At 43.3% G+C, this 19,186-nt stretch overlaps 1 pseudogene; it reads left to right on the top strand.

The window, feature by feature from the left end:
• Positions 1 to 4,000: 4,000 nt before the first annotated feature.
• On the top strand, positions 4,001 to 4,068 carry LOC128780123 (U4 spliceosomal RNA; annotated as a pseudogene).
• Positions 4,069 to 19,186: the final 15,118 nt, after the last annotated feature.

Genomic DNA, 19,186 nt, shown 5'->3' with positions numbered 1-19,186 from the left:
TATGTAGTATGTTTAGCATCATTCAGTTGAAACCATTTTGTAACTCACATGGTGGTTCATTTTGGAGGTTCTGTAGGAGTCTATTTCAGAAGTACCAAGCAGGAGAACTTTCCAGTCACCCATTTTCAGTGATCTCTAGCTTTAGTGCTGCGAGAGCAAAACACATACTGTAATTGATTTCAATGGTGCAATTCTGGTTGAAGCTGTCTTTATACCGGGTTTGCCCAACAGTAAGTACGGCCACCCACCACGCTTTTGCCGTCCTGCCCCTTCATGTGACTCTGGATTGCATACTTGTCTTTAACTTCATGGGAAACTGTTTTGTTAGAGTGTATCATGACAGATGTCATACCAGCATGCGTTTCAATAAAAAACTCATCAAAACCGTTGAGTGATGTTGTGGCCATTTTCATCCTGCAGATGGTTGAACATAAGGAACAGTTTTGGCACATGAGGCTCTGTCATTTCAAGAAAGGTGAAAGCACATCTGGAATGCCAAAATAAAGATTTGTAGTGTGTACGGAGAAGGCGCCCTTAGGTGATGAAATGTGTCGAAGTGATTTGCGAAGTTTCACGCCTAAGATTTCTCGCACAGAGGTGCTCCACGGGCATGGCAGACCAGTAGCAGTTCACGGCCATCGAGTCCAGACCTTAACTGAGGACAGACCAGGTTATGCCATGTGGGAGACGGGTGACATACTCAAAGTATCTAAATTGAGCACTCCTCCACAGGGCGGTCTTCATCCAGAGCAGGTGATGTTGCCTATGTGATGATAACAGAGGGAGTTCTGTAGGAGGTGCTTCTTGGGGTAATTCGCAACATGTGCTGCCCCATCACTGCAAGACCAACTGCAAGCACTTCCTGTTGACAGAGTCGAAGCAGAAGACGGGGAAGCTTCAGGATGAGGTGGGAGCGCACGTTTCTGTTTGGTGACCAGTGAGAAACGGTTCCAGCCTGGCCGCACAGCCGTGATTCATCAGCAGTGCTCACCAGAAATTGCACCTTTGCATGGCCGTTTAGTTCAGTATTCCCAATTTCTCAGTGGAGAGAAATTTCCGTTCTGTGGAAGACTGCAGAAGGCGCCTGGAAGAGCTGTGCTGCTAAAGGTAACAGTGCCGTGGGACGATGGAATGGGAAGTTGTCTGAAAGATGGCAGAGGCCAGTGGCAAGGAATGGCCATGACGTTGTGCAGTTATAATTTGGGGGGAAAATGAAAAGTGTGTCCGTCATTGCATTTTACCGTAAACAGCTAAGGAACCTTTCAGCCAAGGCATTGGTGCGATACGCATTGTATCTGTCGGTTTCTGCTACTGTCTTGTGGCCGTTTTGGGGAATGACTCCTTAGTGCACGTCCGCAGGAAAAGGGGTTGATTCCAGTGGAAATCCCTTTGACTTTTCATAGTAGTGAAATTTAGAAGCTCAGTTGAAGACGTCTAAATGTCAGGATTGTGTAGTTACTTTGCGACTGGTCTCCAGATATCGGCCGAGGGAGCAATAAATGTATTTTCTGTGACGTTTTTTGGAACTGGCTTTGTAGCGTATTGGAGGCAGGTTTTTACAAGTGCCAAGCGTGCTTGAAAATCGTTTGTAATTTTCTTTTTCCATCGGAGGTTCTTTAAATAACCTGGAGGTCAAATTTGTTTGAAATTGTCCACCGAGAGGTAAAAAAAAGTAAAGTAAAATACAAGCGCTCTCATTTTGTGTACGTGCCCCCAAGGACATATCTATGGGCTCGTTTCCTCTACTTTGCCTGGACTTGGTTTACTATTTTAGGTTCCTCCCACAGGTGCAAAACTTGTGCATTTCCAGCTTCTCTGTCTAACCTGTGCATTCAAGGGTAAAGATTTCTTTCTCAAGTTTTCATACAGAGCATCTTTGCCATCAGTCTTGTCGAGTTATTTTGTTTTTTACATTTATGTATTCACTTACTTTGATTTTTTAAAAAAAGTTATTGATTATGCTATTAGTTTTCCCAATTTCCCTCCCCTTTTCCCCCCTCCTCCCTGCACCCCTTAACTTCCAGCATTCCTCTCTCCCCTTAATTCATGTCCATGTGTTGTACATATAAGTTCTTTGAGTTCTCTGTTTCCTATACCATTTTTCATCTCTCGCCATCTATTTTGTGCCTACTAATTATGCTGCTTCTTCTCTGTACCTTCGTCCCCCTATTCTTCCCCTCCCCCTCCCTGCTGAAATCCCTCCATGTGAAGTTCATTTCTCTGATTCTGTTCGTGTTCTAGTTGTTTGCTTAGTTTTGGTTTTCTTTTCGGTTCAGTTGTTGATGTGAGTTTGTTGTCATTTCACTGTTCATAGTTTTGGATGTTCTTCAATTTCTTAGATAAGTCCTTTTAACATTTCATAGAATAAGGGCTTGGTGGTGATGAACTCCTTCAACTCGACCTTATCTGGGGAGCACTTTATCTGCCCTTCCATTCTGAATGATAGCTTTGCTGGATAGACTCATCTTGGATGGAGGTCCTTGCCTGTCATGACTTTGAATACTTCTTTCCAGCCCCTTCTTGCCTGTAAGGTTTCTTTTGAGAAATCAGCTGATAGCATTATGGGCACCCGTTTGTAGGTAAATCTCTCCTTTCAGTTGCTGCTTCTAAGATTATCTCTTTATCATTAATGTTGGGTAACTTAATGATGATGTACCCAGGTGTGTGGTTTTACTATCATTCCATGCAAATTATTTTCTAAATCCAATTGTGATTTATTTTGGGGTGGTCATTTAGAAGTGTATTTCGTAATTTGTGAATGTAAGTACTTTCTAGTTATCTCGTTACTGATTTCTTGATTAATGGCAGTGAGAGCAAGAAATATGTGTGTGTGTGTATATATATATATACACACACACACATAAACACATTTCAGTCCTTTAAAATTTGTTGGAACTTACTTTATATTACAATATGGTCAGTTTTTATAAACGTCTCCATGGTACTTGGAAAGCATCTGTAATCTGCAGTTTTGGGGTGTAGTGAAGTACTTGCGCACATTGAATGCTATTTGCTTCTCATGTTTTTTTAAAAATATTTTTTACTATATTTTTGTGGGCTTCATTGGTTCTGAAACAGAGAGAGTTTTGGTAAATCTCCTATAATGATTATTAGTCTATTTTTCTTTGTAGCTCTGTTCTATATAATTTTGAATTTATGTTATTAAGTGAATAAAAATTTGAAAGTAACTGATAAATTGAACTTACTGATATGAAGTACTCCTTTTTATATGTAGTGGGGTTTTGGGGTTTTTTTTGCCTCCAAGTCTACTATATGTGATATCATTTTGATTTGGTTAATGTTCGTGTACTATATTTTCCCCATTCTTTCACTTTAGATCTCTTGGTATGTTTCAGATAGCTCTGTTTTATGTTAGTTATGAGTGGATGGTAAAATCAATTAAAGAATTGATCTTGGTGGAGGATGTCATGTAGGGGGCCCAATAATTTTCCCGTTCAGTGGTTCCAGCACCTTGTATTATATCACAAATATTTTCCCACATATGTAAGGAGATATTTTTATCATAGAAAATAACCACGGCACCTCACATCATCGCTGCCTCATTTATGCTCTTCTGCGTGTGGGGTTTCTGACTCTCTCCTGTGAGTGAGGTTCTCCTGCCTATGCATATCTTACATTTGGCCATTTTCATTTGCTAACCTGTGTCATACCTGTTGGATTATTAGACCAGCCCAAAGATAGTTGAGGTCACAGGAAAGGTTGTTTCCCCACCAGGTAAGCAAGCAGTCAGGTGTTTAATATGAGGTGAATTAGGGGGGTACATGTATGTCACCATTTACTTAAGGAAGATGTAACAATTTAAGTAAAGTAACTTATTCTCAGAACAGAATGGTTATATCAGTGAAATATGGAACAATGTTCTAATGTAGCTTGTGGATATACAACTTGTATTTGAAGTTTCAAAGGTGACAATGAAGAGGGCTAACATTTTGCACTTGGCACGTTGATTTTAAACTTCCTGTTAAGGAAGGGAAGGCTGAGCTTTGCGCAGTGGCAGTATCGTAGCCAATGAGTTTTATCTGAGGCGTGATTATTGCTGAAAGAAAGGGAAGACTGAGAAATTACTTAGGATTGTCATCTCATTTCTTCCTAAGAGGTTTAGTTGCCACAGTTTGGTTTAGGAAGAGAGCTTCAGCACCATCACCTCAGCTTCAGACAGTGACACTCCTAGCAAGAGCTTGTTGACCCTCTTACCGTCTCCTCGTGTCTTAAAGTTTTGGGAGTTGCCGAACAGAAATCAACCTGCCAGGTATGCTGGCTTTTTTCCTAAATTAGCTGCATGTCCCCCATTTCACCATTGAAATCTAAGACTCTGTTCTTCCATATTCCAAAATACCCTATATACCCAATATCACCTCAATTTATTTGGTATTCATTTGAATGTGAATTCCCCTTGTCCATGTATTAGACATTGAATACCTCCCATTAATCAGATTAATTTGATTTGATTGTCATCTTAGCTGTGAGAATGTAGAAGGTATGATAAAAATAATTTTTTAATTCCCACAGGTTTGGTTATCCAGCCATGTGACGTTCATGGCCGGGACAGTAACTTCTGGAAAGTGTAGTCTCTGAGAGATCATGGACATCTCCTGGCGAAAGTAAGCATTATTATTATTTTTTGCTCTGTCAGCCTTTTTGGTCTATTTCTGCAGGGCTTGGTATAATTTAGTAGTGCTGGGAGTTATTTTCTTCTCTTGTATACTTACATTGGCATGAAAACCTGTTTCTGAGGCCAGCTGCTTGGAGTTAGAGATTCAGGAATGTTTTTTATGGGCTTCTGGCTCTGTTTACATTGTGAGGACTCGGTTCTGCTCCTGCATCTGGCAACTGGGCTTCATTGTCCAGATGTAATCCTGGAGTGTGGCTGTGGGGTCCTGGTTACAGATCTGGGTTCTGTTTCCTGGGTCTGTGGCCTGAGGCTGAATCTGTGTGTCTGGGATCTGGAGTCTCTTATGGTGTGGCTTCATGTCCTGAGTTGGTGTTTGTTGTTGATGTTGGTGCAGCTCTGGCTCTAGGGTCTGATGTATGGAACCTGGTGTCCAGGGTTCCCTGTCAGTCTCTGGTGTTGAGTGTCTGGCATTCAGGGTCCATGATCTGACCTGAGTTGTAGGGACGGTTTTGGGATTGGGGCCGGGGTGTGGGGTTCAGCTTTTGGTTCTGGGTCTGCTCCGGGGTCCAGGTTTGGACCCAAGGGCCTGTGTTCTGTCCTGAGTCTGTCTGTGGCATCTGGCATCTGCGAAGTGATGGTCATTGGCTCCAATTCAATGCCAGCAGGAGTTCCGGAGTTGGGGTGTGGGGAAGAAGGAAACGTCATGTAGTACAAATAGCTCCGTTTTGAAAGTAATGGTTGTGAGTGCAGCAAGGCTGTTAGGAAGCTCGGTATTGTTCCAGGTGAATCATGAGGCAGCACCTCTGTGGGTCAGCCCAGTGGTGGTGCTGCTTAGTTGTGAAAGCATCATGGTTGTGAGGGGGCCCTGAAGTGAGGCAGCCCCGGGGCAAGTTCCCCCTCACCCTGTGCTGCTCAGCGTTTCTCTGCTCTTTCTGGTCTGGTCCTGTCATTTACTCTCTGCTCGGCTGCACTTGCAAACAAAGAAACGCACATTGGAAAAAGGGTCCCTCCTAGTGAGGAGATCGGGCTGGGTGAGCAGAGAAAAGGCCTCTGGTGTTGTCACCAGAGCTGTGTAGGTTATTTTTATTCTTAAATTATGCCAAGTTTTCCTCTTTTACCTTCTCTCTCCCTCTCTCCCTCTCTCCCTCTCTCTCTCTCTCTCTCTCTCTCTCTCTCTCTTTCTCTCTCTTTCTCTCTCTTTACCCAAACTGAGACTGCCTTTTTTTGTGGCAGCTTACTTAAATTATAGAGAAAAATAAAAATTAATTCAAAATACTACCCAAACAGGTAACAACTGCTATTGTTTTAACTATATACCCTTCCAGACATCTCTCCTTGCCTATTTCCATTCTTCTACTTTCTCTGGATTTAATTTATTTTTCTGGGTTTGTAATATGGATACAGAACATGTGAATTTGCAACGGTTTCCCACTAATGTGCAGATTTGTTACTGTGTTTTCACATACATTTTTTAATGCATTATTTTAAATACTCAGTTGGAATGATTTTTTAACTTCAATTGTGATTCATTTTGAGGGATATTTAGAAGTGTATTTCATATCTTGTAATTGTAAGAATTTTCTGGTGACATTTACAACTGACTTCTAAATTATCTACAGTGAGAGCAAGAAACTTCATGTAATTTCAATGCTTGGAAATTTTTTAAAAACTTTATTACAATATGGTCAATGTAAAAAACGTTGTAAGCATGCATCTCTGCTGCCATCTCGTGGTCATTTTGGGAATAACACCTCAGGGCCGGCCAGCAGGAAAAGCTGTGTATAGTCGGTTATCTGTGAATGTTGTATCCAATTTGCTGCTCATGGTGTTTCTCATATTCTCATTGAATTTTTTGAGGTGGTCTCTTGTTTCTGAAAGAGGAATGCTGTATTCCTGATGAGATAGGTTTGTTAAATCTATTAGGATTATAAATTTTTGTTTGTGTCTGTGTTGTATATAATTTAAGTTTATGATATTAAGTACATGGTGCATTTGGATATTCTGGGTAAATTAAACTTTTTGATAGGAAGTACGCATCCTCTGTAGTCATGCTTTTTACCTTCAAGTCTACTGCATGTTATTATGTAATTTTCATGTGGTTTATGTTTCCATAATACAGGGTGGGCAAAAGTAGGTTTAGAGAGACCAAGCTTAATGTTGCTTTATTATTTAATAATTATGATGTTTTTTTTCCATGTGAACAACTGTAAAGCTGCTTTTGCAGCATCCTGTGTATCTGTTCCCATTCTTTCACTTTCAATCTTCTTTCACCCTATGGTTTAGGTAATTGACATGTTCTTCCAGTTTGTGTCTTTTCTTTTTATTGTCTGAACAAGTTCTTTTTCAGAGTTGTCCTTAATTTTATAAAGTATATACTATTAATGTATTTTTTCATTAAACAGCATGTTCACAAGTATACTTGATTCCTGGCTGTTTTGGTTGAAATGGACCACTAAAAATGAAACCTACAGATGAGGGGCGGGGCCTGTCTGAGGTCAGAGGCAGGACTGGGCTGGAGGTGAGAAGGGGCCGCAGATGTGGGTGGGGCTTGGTGGGAGGCAAATTTAGGCTGAGGGGCGTGAGGGATTCGCAATTCTGGTGGAGAGATGAGCAAGCACGCGCGCTGGAAGTTAGGTGCTGCCGGCTGCCGGTGGCTGCTGGTCGCCGTGGTCCCGAGGTGTTGTTCACAGCCTAAGCTGATGCAAGCAACGCAATCCAGGGACAGGAGCTGAGCTGCGTAGGGGCTATGAGGTGAGGGGGGTTGGGAGGTAGATACAGCCACCCTATGGGGAGCAGAAAAGGGGGCCAGACTGTTTCTGGGGTACATGTCTCAGGTCCCAATTTAGCTGACCACTTGTTGTGGGACCACTTTTCTATATTTATCTAGAGTATATTTCAGTTATAGATAACTTTGGTCTATGGATATACAATGATACCCATTTTTAACCCAAAAACAAGATGATATTTTCCATTTGCTAAAGTTTCTGTTATTGGGTAGCAATTTCCAATTTCATTCATACAGATCCTGTATGTCGTTGTTAAGTTTATTCCCAGGTTTGTTTTTTTTACCTGGTTTTTTGAGTCGTTTTACAAAATTATATATTTACTTTACTATTTCTACATATTTATTTCTGCATGTTATTTTCCCATCAGTGCACTAAATTCTATTTGTGATTATTTTTCGTCAATTCTCATGAGTTACGAAGGTAAACATGCTCTCATGCAATAATGATCGTTAAATGGTTGTAGCTGTAGGTGACCTAGAAATAGTTAAAGCCTGAAAGAACACAGGAAGTGAGGTAATGTGAGGAGACAGAAACATTTTCTTTGTTAGTCATACATACTCAATAAAATAGTAACATCCTTCTTAGCATTTTAAATGAGTTTGGGGCCTGGAAGCATGGTGTTCTAGAAATCAGAAGTATTTTGTTACAGGGAATGTGCCCCGGGGAGGTAATCTGAGGAACACAGAGTGTGGCAAATGTCCACATTTTCAAAGAGGAAAACTTGAGACGGTGAAATGTGGAATCTAACAGAGTAAGAATCTCTGTTCTAAGTGACATTATGAAGAAGTTATTACGGTGACATAGGAGCAGTGGAGAGAAGCAGGGATCCTCAGACGAGTACTGTGTTTAATCACAGTGTGATTTGGTCTCCTAAGTGGATGGGTCTTCCTTTGCCTCCCGATCTATTGTCTAGGACACTTCTCCCCGACATTTGCAAGATAGCTGGCCTTTTTTATTCTTTAAGTTTTAGCTTCCATGCTTCCTGTTCCAAGAAAGGCAGCATTTCAGGCATAGGATGCAAAGGGACATGCTGTTTGTATTCTAATGGAGTCTTCAGGATACAGAACAGGGTTTGTCATTCTCAGCACTATGGACTTTTTGGGCCACATAAATCATTCTCCTGGGGGATTGTCCTCTGCATTGTAGGTGCTTATTAGCATCCATGACCTCTATTCACTGCCCACACCCTGGCTTCCCTTCCCCTCAGGACAATCTAGGATGACTCAGGACATTGCCTCAAGCCCCCTTGAGGGGGCAAAAGTCACCTTTAGTTGAGAAACAATTTGAGGCTTTTATCATTTTTGATAGCAGAAAGATTTTGGTTTGGTATGTAGGGTTTTTATTATTTTTCTATGTAAATTATTTTCCAGTCTGTGATTTATTTTGGGAAGGTATTTAGAAGTGTGTTTTAAAACATCTAAATATAGGGACTTTCTAGTAACCTTGTGACTGGTTTCCAGATCAATGGCAAAGAGAGCAATAAACAGTTTGTGAGACATTTGTTGAAACCTGGATTATAGCTCACTGTAGTTGTTTTTTTAAAAAGTTCCAAGTGTGTTTGAAAAGCATTTTCAATTGACTTTGTTGGTGCTTACTTTAACAGCAAGGAAAAAAAATTTCAAAATACTACCCCAAGAGTTAAAAAAAGAAGTGCTTTCATTTTATGTATATACACTTGCAGATATGTCAATGTGCACATTTCTGTCTACTTTTCTAGATTTAATTTACTATTTTAGATTCTAAGTATGGGCACAAATCTTGTATATCTTCAGCTTTTATATTTGATAATGTGTATTTAAGGGTGAAGATATTTTCCATAAGTCTTGGTATGCAGTATCTTTATCACCATTCAGTTTATCTTGTAATTGAAATTGTGCTTTATTTTTGAGGTTGTTGAGGAGTGTATTCCCTAACTACTCAATGTAAGGACTTTCCAGTCACCCATTTTTAGTGATTTCTAGCTTTAGTGTAATAGGAGCACTCAGAGAAACACATTGTATATAATTTCATTGCTGCAATGCTGGTTGAAACTGGCTTTGCATCGGCTTGGCGAAAAGATAAAAAGTTTTAGGAAGATTGAATTATGAAGAGTGCTGAAAGATTGCAGAATAGTGGGACAAAATGGTGAATACGTTGTCGAATGACATTACTGGTGAAAACGAAAAACGACTCTTTCATTGTGTCTTTACCTAAAAATCGAATGAACCTTTTGGCCAAGCAAATAGTAGTGTTCCAAGTGTGCATCTCTGCTGCCCTCTTGTGGGCATTTCAGGAATAACATGTTAGTGGCAGGTGAGCAGGAAAAGTGGTTGAGTGTAGTTAGAACATCAATGAATGTTGACTGCAATGTTACTGTGACGTGTATTTAGTTACTTTTAAGTATCAGGGCTTACTAGTTACCTTTTGTTCCTGATTTCTATATTAACAGCAACGACAGAAAGAAACATACCGTATACAATTTCTGGCCCTTTGAAAATTGTCCCAAGTGGGTTTTATCTTATTGAATAGCAGCGTTGTTTACAATGGGATTATCTGGTTCAGCTTCTGCCTGTGGCATCTGGCAACGGGGGCCCAGTGTCTGGCCCTAACTCAAAATTCTGGCCATGACATCCTGGTTATCGATCTGTGTCTTGTGTCCAGGGCCTGTGCTTCAGAGTCAAAATGCATTCAGTTGTGTGTCTGCAGTCTCGCACCTCTTAGGTTGTTGCTCTGTGTCCTGGGCTCGCTTGTGAGGTCCACGTGCAGATGAAGCTTTTGGTTTTGGTGTGTGGAGTCTGGCATTAAGTGTCCCATGTCAGTTCTTGGCATCTGGTGTTTGGCCTTCAGATTTCACGGTCCGGCTCAGTTGAGGGCACACGGCTTAGGGTTTGGGGCTTTGGGCCTGGAGTCCCGGTTTTGTTTTGGGTCCGCTCCAGGGTCCAGGTTTCAGAGTCATAGGTCTGTGTCCAGGATCCTGAGTTTGGCTCTGGTGACTGGTGTCTGTCAACGTACGATCATTGTGTACAATTCAATGTCAAAATGAATCCTCAAGTGAATGGAGTCGAGGCAGGTTAGTAAAAAAGGTAGAGAAATTCCTTGGTAGTGGAATGGGAAAAGTGAGTTTGATAGCAGAGTAACAACAATGATTTACAGCCCGGTAATAAATCTGAGGATCTTATCTTCCCTAACCAAGGATATTTGAGAGTAAATGGTTCACACATTGCAGACCACCCAGGGGAAGACCCACCGCAGTCCCAGCCCTTCTCTGGTGACTTTTCTGAGGGAGAAATCACCAGAGAAGGACCCTGATTGCTCTGTGTGCTCGTTTTGTGGCATGAGCACATGAAAGGACAGCCCTGGAAGTCAGAGTACTGTGTGCAGATTGGTCTTCTAAGACCTCCTGTAAAGTCCTCAATGTTAGAAAACAGGTAAAACCCTTAAAAAAGGACCCAGCATGCACTGTTTGTTGAGCACACATGTGCCTTCCCTTCTCTTCTTTGCTGCATATCTTCGCTCTGTTTCTCCTTCTCTCCAAAGGTCCCAGGAGACTCGCAGCCAGGGGAGCCATGGGCAGCAGCAGCTCGTCCCGGGCTCACCCCTGATCCTGTCTCCAAGGGCCTTTGTGTCTAACTTTTCCGTTTCCCAAGAAGCAGTTCTGTCTATGCTCACTCTTGTTGCTGTGATTGTGCCTCTTTTCTCTGAAGCCCTTTCTCTGTTTCACTGTCCTTAGATTTAATGTACAAACGCTTTAAATTCCCTGGCTTTGTGTTGTGCAATTGTGCTGCAGGAAGTGAAGAATCTACGCACATGAGACCTTTCCAGGGCAAACCCCCTTTGGGTCCACTCCCTTTTCCATGACAGAATAAGCAATGTTTGTTTATTCATTTATCTGTGGATGGACATTTGAATACTTTCCATGTTTCAGTTGTTAAAAGTGCTGTTATGAATAATCCCGTATAAGTTTGTTATAGCATCTGTTTTCAATTTCTCAGCTATATATTTCGAAGTAGAGTTATTGAACACGGGATCATTTTTTTTTGAGGAAATGTCCAACCATTTGATACAAGGTCTATAATATTTTACATTCACAAAAGAAATGGTCAATCATTCTAATTTTTGTTTTTGATCATCAACATTTCTCAGTTTGTATTTCTCAGTACAGCCTTTGCAGTGTCTGGGAAGGGGTAGTGTGCCGTGATATAGCCATTGAACATCTTCCCTGGTATTTTTTATATTGTACCATTTCTATGAATGTCTTCTCATCAGAAGGGACTATTCCAGTTTTTAAAAAATCTAGATGTCTGCTTGGGTGTTATGGCTCATTGGATGGAGCATCGGCCTGTAAACCAAAGGGGTCTCCAGTTGGATTCCCAGTCAGGACACATGCCTGGCAAGAAAAGATCTGTGGTGCGTGTGGAGAAGATGCTGTGACTGACGGAACGTGTCAGAAGTGGATTGTGAAGTTTCACGGTGATTTGTCCCAGGGGTAGGCAGACCAGGTGCAGTGGAGAGCCCTCAACAGCAGGCGTTCACTGAGAGACAGGCAGGGAGGCAGGAGACAGGCAACATGTTCAAAGTATCCTAATCAGGCTTTGAAAATCATTTGCACCAGCTTGGTTACATCAATTGCGTGGACGTTTGGGCTCCACAGGAGTGAAGCCGGATGGTGGCAGAGGCTTCTTGACCAGATTTCCATAAGTGGTTCTGCACTGAAACATGATGAAAACGTTCCATTTCCATGAAGTCTGTGTTTTGGGGGGTAGGATGAATCTTTGCTATTTGAGAATCATGTGGAACGGGAGAGATGGTGGGCAAAGGAAGGAACCACCATTCGCCCCTCCAAAGGCCGGTCTTTGTCCAAAGGAGGTGATGATGCCTTTATTGTGGATTCGGGAGGGAGTCCTGCAGTAGGAGCTCGTTTCAGAAAGCCAGCATGTTACTGGCTACATGTATCGTTCCCCATCATACTAACTGCAAACTCCGCCCGAAGGAAAAAGTCTGGAATTTGTCAGCAGAATATGCGGAAGGTTAGGATTAGGTGAGAGAGCACATTTCTCTTTGGTGACCAGGGAAAACGCTTCCAGCCTGGCTGTGCAGTCCTGATTCCTCCATAGTACTCAGAGACCCTGCTCCTTCTCACATCCATTTAGTTCATGTCTCTGAATTTTTCTTTATGGAGAGAAATTTCCATTCCCTGGAAGACTGCGTCAGACACCTGGAAGAGTTCTCTGCTCCAAAAGAGAACAATGTTGTGGGACGACGGAATGGTGAAATCACAAGAATGTGCCAGAGGTTAGTGGAATGGAAACGGTGAAGACATTGTGCAGTTATGTCGTGGGGGGACAATGAAAAGCGTGCCCGTCATTGCATCTCAGAGTAAAAAGCCAAGGACCCTTTCAGCCAGGCCATTAGTAGGCTATGCGTTCCATCTGCTGGTCTCTGCTGCCCTCTCGTGGTCATTTTCGGGAATGACATCCTAGTGCGGGGCTGCAGGAAAAGTGGTCAAACCCAGTGGAGAATCAGTGACTTTTCATGACAGTGGTATTTACACGTGCATTTGAAAACGTCCCAATGTCAGCTCTGTCCAATCACCTTGTGACCCGTCTCCAGATTTCCATCCAGGGACCAATAATCGGGTTTTATGTGACATTTTCAGATCTCGCTGTGTAGCGCAATAGATTCAGATTTCTACAAGTGCAAGTGTGCCTGAAATTCATCTGTCATTTGCTTTGTCCGTTGCAGCTTCTTTAAACAATGCCCAGGTACAGTTTACCTAAAATTCTCCACCAAGAGTTAAAAAAAAAAGTAAAATACCCGTGCTTGTATTTTATGTCTATGTCCTTCCGATCGTGTCTACAGGCTCATTTCCTTCCGTTTGCCTGGAGTTTGTTTAGTACTTCAGGTTCCTCATAAGGGTGCACAATGTGTACATTTCCAGCTTCTGTTTCTAACCTGAGCATTTAAGAGTAAACTCTTCTTTGTCAAGTTTTGGTATGGAGCATGTTCACTATCCTTCAGGTCAAGTTATTTTGTCATTCCAATGGTGGTTCACTTCAGAGGTTCAGTAGGAGTCCATTTCATAAGTTCGGAAGGACAGAACCTTCTAGTCATCCATTCTCAGTGAATGGCAGCCTAAGTGCTATGAGGTCCAAGAACGTAGGATTTTGATGCTCTGAGGCTGGTGGAATATTGCATGAAATCGGCGTGGCCACAAAGTTTTTTTTCCCCCACCCCTGCCTGTGAAGTGACTGTTCCCGTGTAGTTGTGTTTAATGTTCTTTGAAGCCATTATTTTAGAATCTTTTGTGAGACTTGTCATATGTGCTTGTGTGTAAAAAAACCCATCCAAACTGGTGAATATGTGTGTGTCCATTTTCACACTGAAGATGGATGACTGTGAGCTATGTTTTTGGCACGTTAGGCTCTGTCACGTCCAGAAAGGTAGAAGCGCAACGGTTAGGCAAAAAAGGTCTGTGGTCTGCATGGAGTAGGCGCTGTGAAGGATGGCACGTGTCAGAAGCGGATTGCCAAGTGTCATGCCGGAGGTTCCTCGTGTGCAGTTGCCCCACGGGTGTAGCACCGCAGGTGCAGTGGAGAGCCATAAAGGACAGACGTTCACTGAGGACAGATCATGTTGTGACAGCAGGGAGACAGGCAACGTACTGAAAGTATCCTAATCGGACTTTGAAAATCGTTAGCATCAGCTCCATTATATTATCCCTTTGAGTTTTTTGTTCCACAGAAGTTAAGCGGGGCGGTGGGGGATGTTGCTTGACCACATATCCACATGCATTTCTCTGGTGAAACATAAGGGATCTGGTCAGTTTTCAGGTGAAATCGTGAGTAGGGGATGGGTCATTGCTGTGTTAGAATAACGTGGAACGGGAGAGATTGTGGGGAAAGAAAGGAACCACCACTCCCCCCTCCAAAGGGTGGTCTCCATCCAAAGGAGGTCAGGTCGTTTATGTGGTGGGATATCGAGGGAGTCCCGCAGAAGGAGTTCCATGTGGAAAACTAGCAGGTGACTGGCAACAGGTACCATTCCCCATCAGACCAGCTGAAAGGTCCACCAAAGGGAAAGAGTCCAGAGTCTGTCAGCAGAAGACACGTAAGCTTCAGGATAAGGCGAGAGCGCACGTTTCTGTTTGGTGACCTGGAAAAAACGGTTCCATCCTGGCCGCACAGTGGTGATTCATCCGCAGTGCTCACTATACCTTGCACCTTTGTACAGCTGTTTAGTTTGTGTCTCTGAATTTTTCTTTTTGGAGAGAAATTTCCATTCGCTCCAAGAATGCAGAAGGCACAGGGAAGAGTTCTGTGATCCACAAGAGAACAATCTCATGTGGCGATGGAACGGTGAAGTTGCCTGTAAGGTGGCAGAGGGCAGCGGAACAGAACAGTGACGACTTTGTGCAGTCACGTTGTTTGGGGAAAATGAAAAGTGTGCCTGTGATTGTATGTCAGGGTAAAAAGCCAAGGAACCTTCCAGCCCAGCCCTTCCTGGCCTATGCGTCCCATCTGTTAGTGTCTGCTGCCATCTGGTGGCCATTTTCAGGAATGACACCTTAGTGTAGGTCTGCAGGAAAAGTGCTTGATTCCAGTGCCATTTCAATGACTTGTCAGGGCATTGGTATTTACAGGTGCAGTTGACAGCATGTACATCTCAGCAATGTCCAGTTACTTTGAGAGCAGTTTTTAAGTGAAGGGAAAGGGAGAGATGAATGTGGTTTATGTGATATTTTTAGGAACTGGCTTTGTCGTGTAGTAGAGTCAGGTTTTGTCAAGTTGCAGGTGAGCCTGAAAATCATCTGTCGTCAGTTTGTCTGCTGCGGCTTTCTTAAAGAACGCGGAGGTAAAATGTGTACATAATGCTGCACCAAGAGATACCAAAGAAAGCAAAGTAAATTATCAGCGGTGTTATAGTATGTATTTCCCTTCCGGACATGTCTACAGTCTCGTGTCTTGGATTTGTCTAGACTTCATTTACCATTTTAGATTCCTCGTATGGGTGGAAAACTCGTCCATTTCCAGTTTCTGCTTGTAACGTGTTCAGCGAAGGGTGAAGGTTTCTTCTCAAGTTTCGGTCCGGTCCGTAGGATGTGTAGCATCGTTCACGTGAAATTGTTTTTTGATCGTAGCAGTGGTTCATTTTGGAGCATCTGTAGGAGTCTGTGTCAGAAATCCTGAACAAATAATGTTCTCCTCATGCAGTCTGTGTGGATGCTGGCATAAGGGCTATGAGAGCAGAAACACACCGTATAAGGTTTCGAGGCAGCGCTGCTCGTTGAACTCTGCCTTCATTCAGGCTGGCCAAAAAGTCCATCAGGCCAAAAAGCCGGTTCGCTCCCCAACCCTACTTCCACCGCCACCCTCTGCCACCCCACTCCTTGTCCGCAGTTGCTCATACTTGCCTTTAACGTCCTTTGAAACTGTTTTGTCAGACTCTGTTGGGGCAGCCGTCGTATCAGCGTCCAGAAAGAAAACCTCATCCCAACTGGAGAAAGTGCGTGTGGCCCTTTTCCCGCTGAAGACGCATGAAGAGGAGCCACGTTTCCGCCCCCTTTGGCTTTGTCATTTCCAGAAAGGTACAAGTGCACCGGGAAGGTAAGAAAAGGTCTGTGGTGTGTATGGGGAAGATGCCGTGAGTGACGGAACATGTCTAAATTGGACCGTGAGTTTCATGCCAGAGATTTTCCTCACCCAGTAGCCCCATGGGTGGGCAGATCAGTTGCAGTGGAGAGTCATCCAGGGCAGACGTCTACTGAGTCCAGACCGCGTTATGGGATGCGGGAGATAGGCAGTATACTGAAATTATCCTAATCTAGCATCAAAAATCATTTGCACCATTACGGTTACTTTAATCACTTTGACACTTGGGTTCCACAGAAGTTAAGCAGGGTGGTGGGGGACCCCTGTCGATCACATTTCCAGAAGCGTTTCTCTACTGAAATATAAGGAAAACCTTCTGAGGACAATATAGGGGGGTGCAGCTAATGGTTGATATTTGAGAATAAGGTGTGACAGGGGACACTGAGCGAACAAAGTACCAGCAGCAGCAGGCTCTGTAAAGGGTGGTCTTCATCCATCAGAGGTGATGGTATCCTGTGGTGGAATGAGGAGGGAGTCCCGCAGTGGGAGCTCTTGGGTAAACCAGCAGGTTACCGACAACAGGTATCGCTCCCAGTTGCACCCAGCGAAAGCACCGTCCAAGCGAAAGAGTCTGGAATTTGTCAGCAGAAGACACGTATCTTGAGGAGAAGGTGAGAGCACACATTTGTCTTTCTGATCAGGGAAAAACGGTTCCAGCCTGGGAGTGCAGTGGTAGTTCATCCGCAGTGCTCTCCAGACCTTGCACCTTTGCACAGTCATCAAGTCTGGTCTCTCGTGATTTGTTAGTGGAGAGAAATGTCCATTCCCTGGAAGACTGCCGAAGGCATTGGGAAGAATTCTGTTCTCCGAAAGAGAACAGTGTTGTGGGAGGATGGAATGGTGAAATCGCCTGAAAGGTGGCAGAGGGCAGTGGAGAAAACAGTGAGGTCGTTTTCCAGTTACATCATCTGGGGAAAATGAAATATATGCCTGTTACTGCATCTCAGGGCAAAACACCAGGGAACCTTTCAGCCCAGCCATGAGTGGAATATGCGTTCCATCTGATCGTCTCTGCTGCCCTCTCGTGGCCATTTTCAGGATTCACACCTTAGTGTAGGTCAGCAGGAAAAGTGTTTGATTCCAGTGGACTATCAGTGGCTTTGGAGGGCATTAGTATTTCTAAGCACATTTAAAAACGTCTCAATGGCAGCACCGTCCAGTTACCTTGTGACTGGTGTTCAGCTTAAGGGCAGAGGGAACTATGAAAGTGTATGATGTGACCCTTTTTTCTGAAGTGGCTTTGCAGCATAGTAGTGATGCTTTGACAAGTTTCAGGCACGGTTGAAAAGCATTTGTCATCGCCGTGTTTGGTGCAGATTTCTAAGAGAATACGGAGGTAAAATTCATGCATAATGCTGCACCAAGAGGTATCCAAAAAAGTAAAGTACAATATCAGTGCCATCACTGTATGCACATGCCCTTCCATACATGTCCACGGGCTCGTTTCTTGGATTTTTCTGTACTTAGTTTACCACTTTAGATATTTCATACTGGTGCCAAAGTTGTGCATTTTGCTTCCAACGTGTTTATCAAGGGTGAAGATTTCCTTCTCAAGTTTTGATACGGGGCATCTTTACCATCAGCTGTGTCGAGGTATTTTGTAATTCCAAATGCCATTAATTTAGGAGTTTCTATAGGAGTCTATTTCTGAAGTCACGCACAACCGAACTTTGCCGTCATCCATTCTGTGTGAATGGTTGCTTAAGAGCTATGAGAGCAAAGAATATATTGTGTAGGATTTGAAGGCTGTGATGCCGGTCGAACCCTGCCTTCAATAGGTCTGGTGAATATGTCAGTTCAGTCCCCAACCGTCCACTATGACACACACCTACCCTATCTCCTTGGTTTGGTCATGCATCCTTTCCTTAATGTCATTCAAAACCGCTTTGTTAGATTGCAACGTGACAGCCGTCATACCAGCTCGCATTCCAAAAATTCTGAACACAAGTGGTGAATGTGTGTGTGGCCCTATTCACACTAAAGATGGAGTAACATAAGCTATGTATTGGGCCCTTTTTGGTCTGTCATTTCAAGACAGGGAAGCACAATTGTAAGGTTAAGAAAGATGTAAGGTGTGTACGGAGACGTCGGTGTGACTGACACAACATGTCTGAGGGGGTCGGCGAGGCATCACACCAGAGATTTCTGGTGTGCACTTGTCCTATGGGTGGGGCAGAGCAGTCGCAGGGGCCAGCCACCCAGGGCAGACATTCCCTGAGGGCAGACCACGTTTTGGTACACGGGAGACAGGCCACACAGTCAAAGCACCCTAATCAAGCGTCGAAAGACATTTGCAGTAGCAGAGTCGGGTCCATCACTTATATGTTTGGGTTCCACTGAAGTAAAGGGAGCAGGAGGGTGGACCCACCTACACCAACTATCCACATGCGATTCTGTACTGAAACTTAAGGAAAGCTTTACGTTTCCAAAATGAGTTGTGAGGGGATGAATCATTGATATTTTAGAATAATGTGGAATGGGAGAGATGGAGGGCACACAAAGGAACCAGCCCCCCTTCCCCCCTGGAAAGGGCGGTCTTCATCCAAAAGACGTGAGGTTTCGCTTGTGGTGGATCATGCTGGGGCCCAGTCTCGGTGGGTCTCAGTGTCCCCGAAGGATAGATGGCGCATGCGAAGAATGAGGGGTCAGACACCAATTTTGATGCCGGAGAATGGCCAGCCTCGTGTGGGTGTGACCGAACTCTAAGAGTTTAATTATGCTTTATTTTTATAGGGACTTGTTATATGACATCAAAGGAATAGGCTCATGGCATGATTTCTCAAGCAGAAAAAGTCTATACAGAAATTCCAAGAAAATGTATAGGAAGTTCTACAGATTTGTTCATAGTAAACAAAGTTTATTTTGACCAGGAGGGCTATCAATCTGACAACCACAAGTAACTACATCTGCAAAGTTTCAAATGTCTTATCGATCATTCGATGTCTAACAAAGTTTTCATAATTTGTCATAGGTCAGAAAGATATGCTAGACTAGCTAGCGGTTATATGTGAACTATTAAAGGGCCTATGTGGTTAGGCTTTCTAACTCAGCCATCTATCTTCCCGTTTAGGTTCTTTCTTTCTTTCTTTTTTTTTTTTTTTTTTGTGTGTGTGTGTGTTCATGTACCTTAATAACACATT

Source organism: Desmodus rotundus, unplaced genomic scaffold (genome assembly GCF_022682495.2).
Source record: "Desmodus rotundus isolate HL8 unplaced genomic scaffold, HLdesRot8A.1 manual_scaffold_48, whole genome shotgun sequence".
NCBI classification, from domain to species: Eukaryota; Metazoa; Chordata; class Mammalia; order Chiroptera; family Phyllostomidae; genus Desmodus; species Desmodus rotundus.
This window is presented reverse-complemented; position numbering and strand designations above follow the sequence as displayed.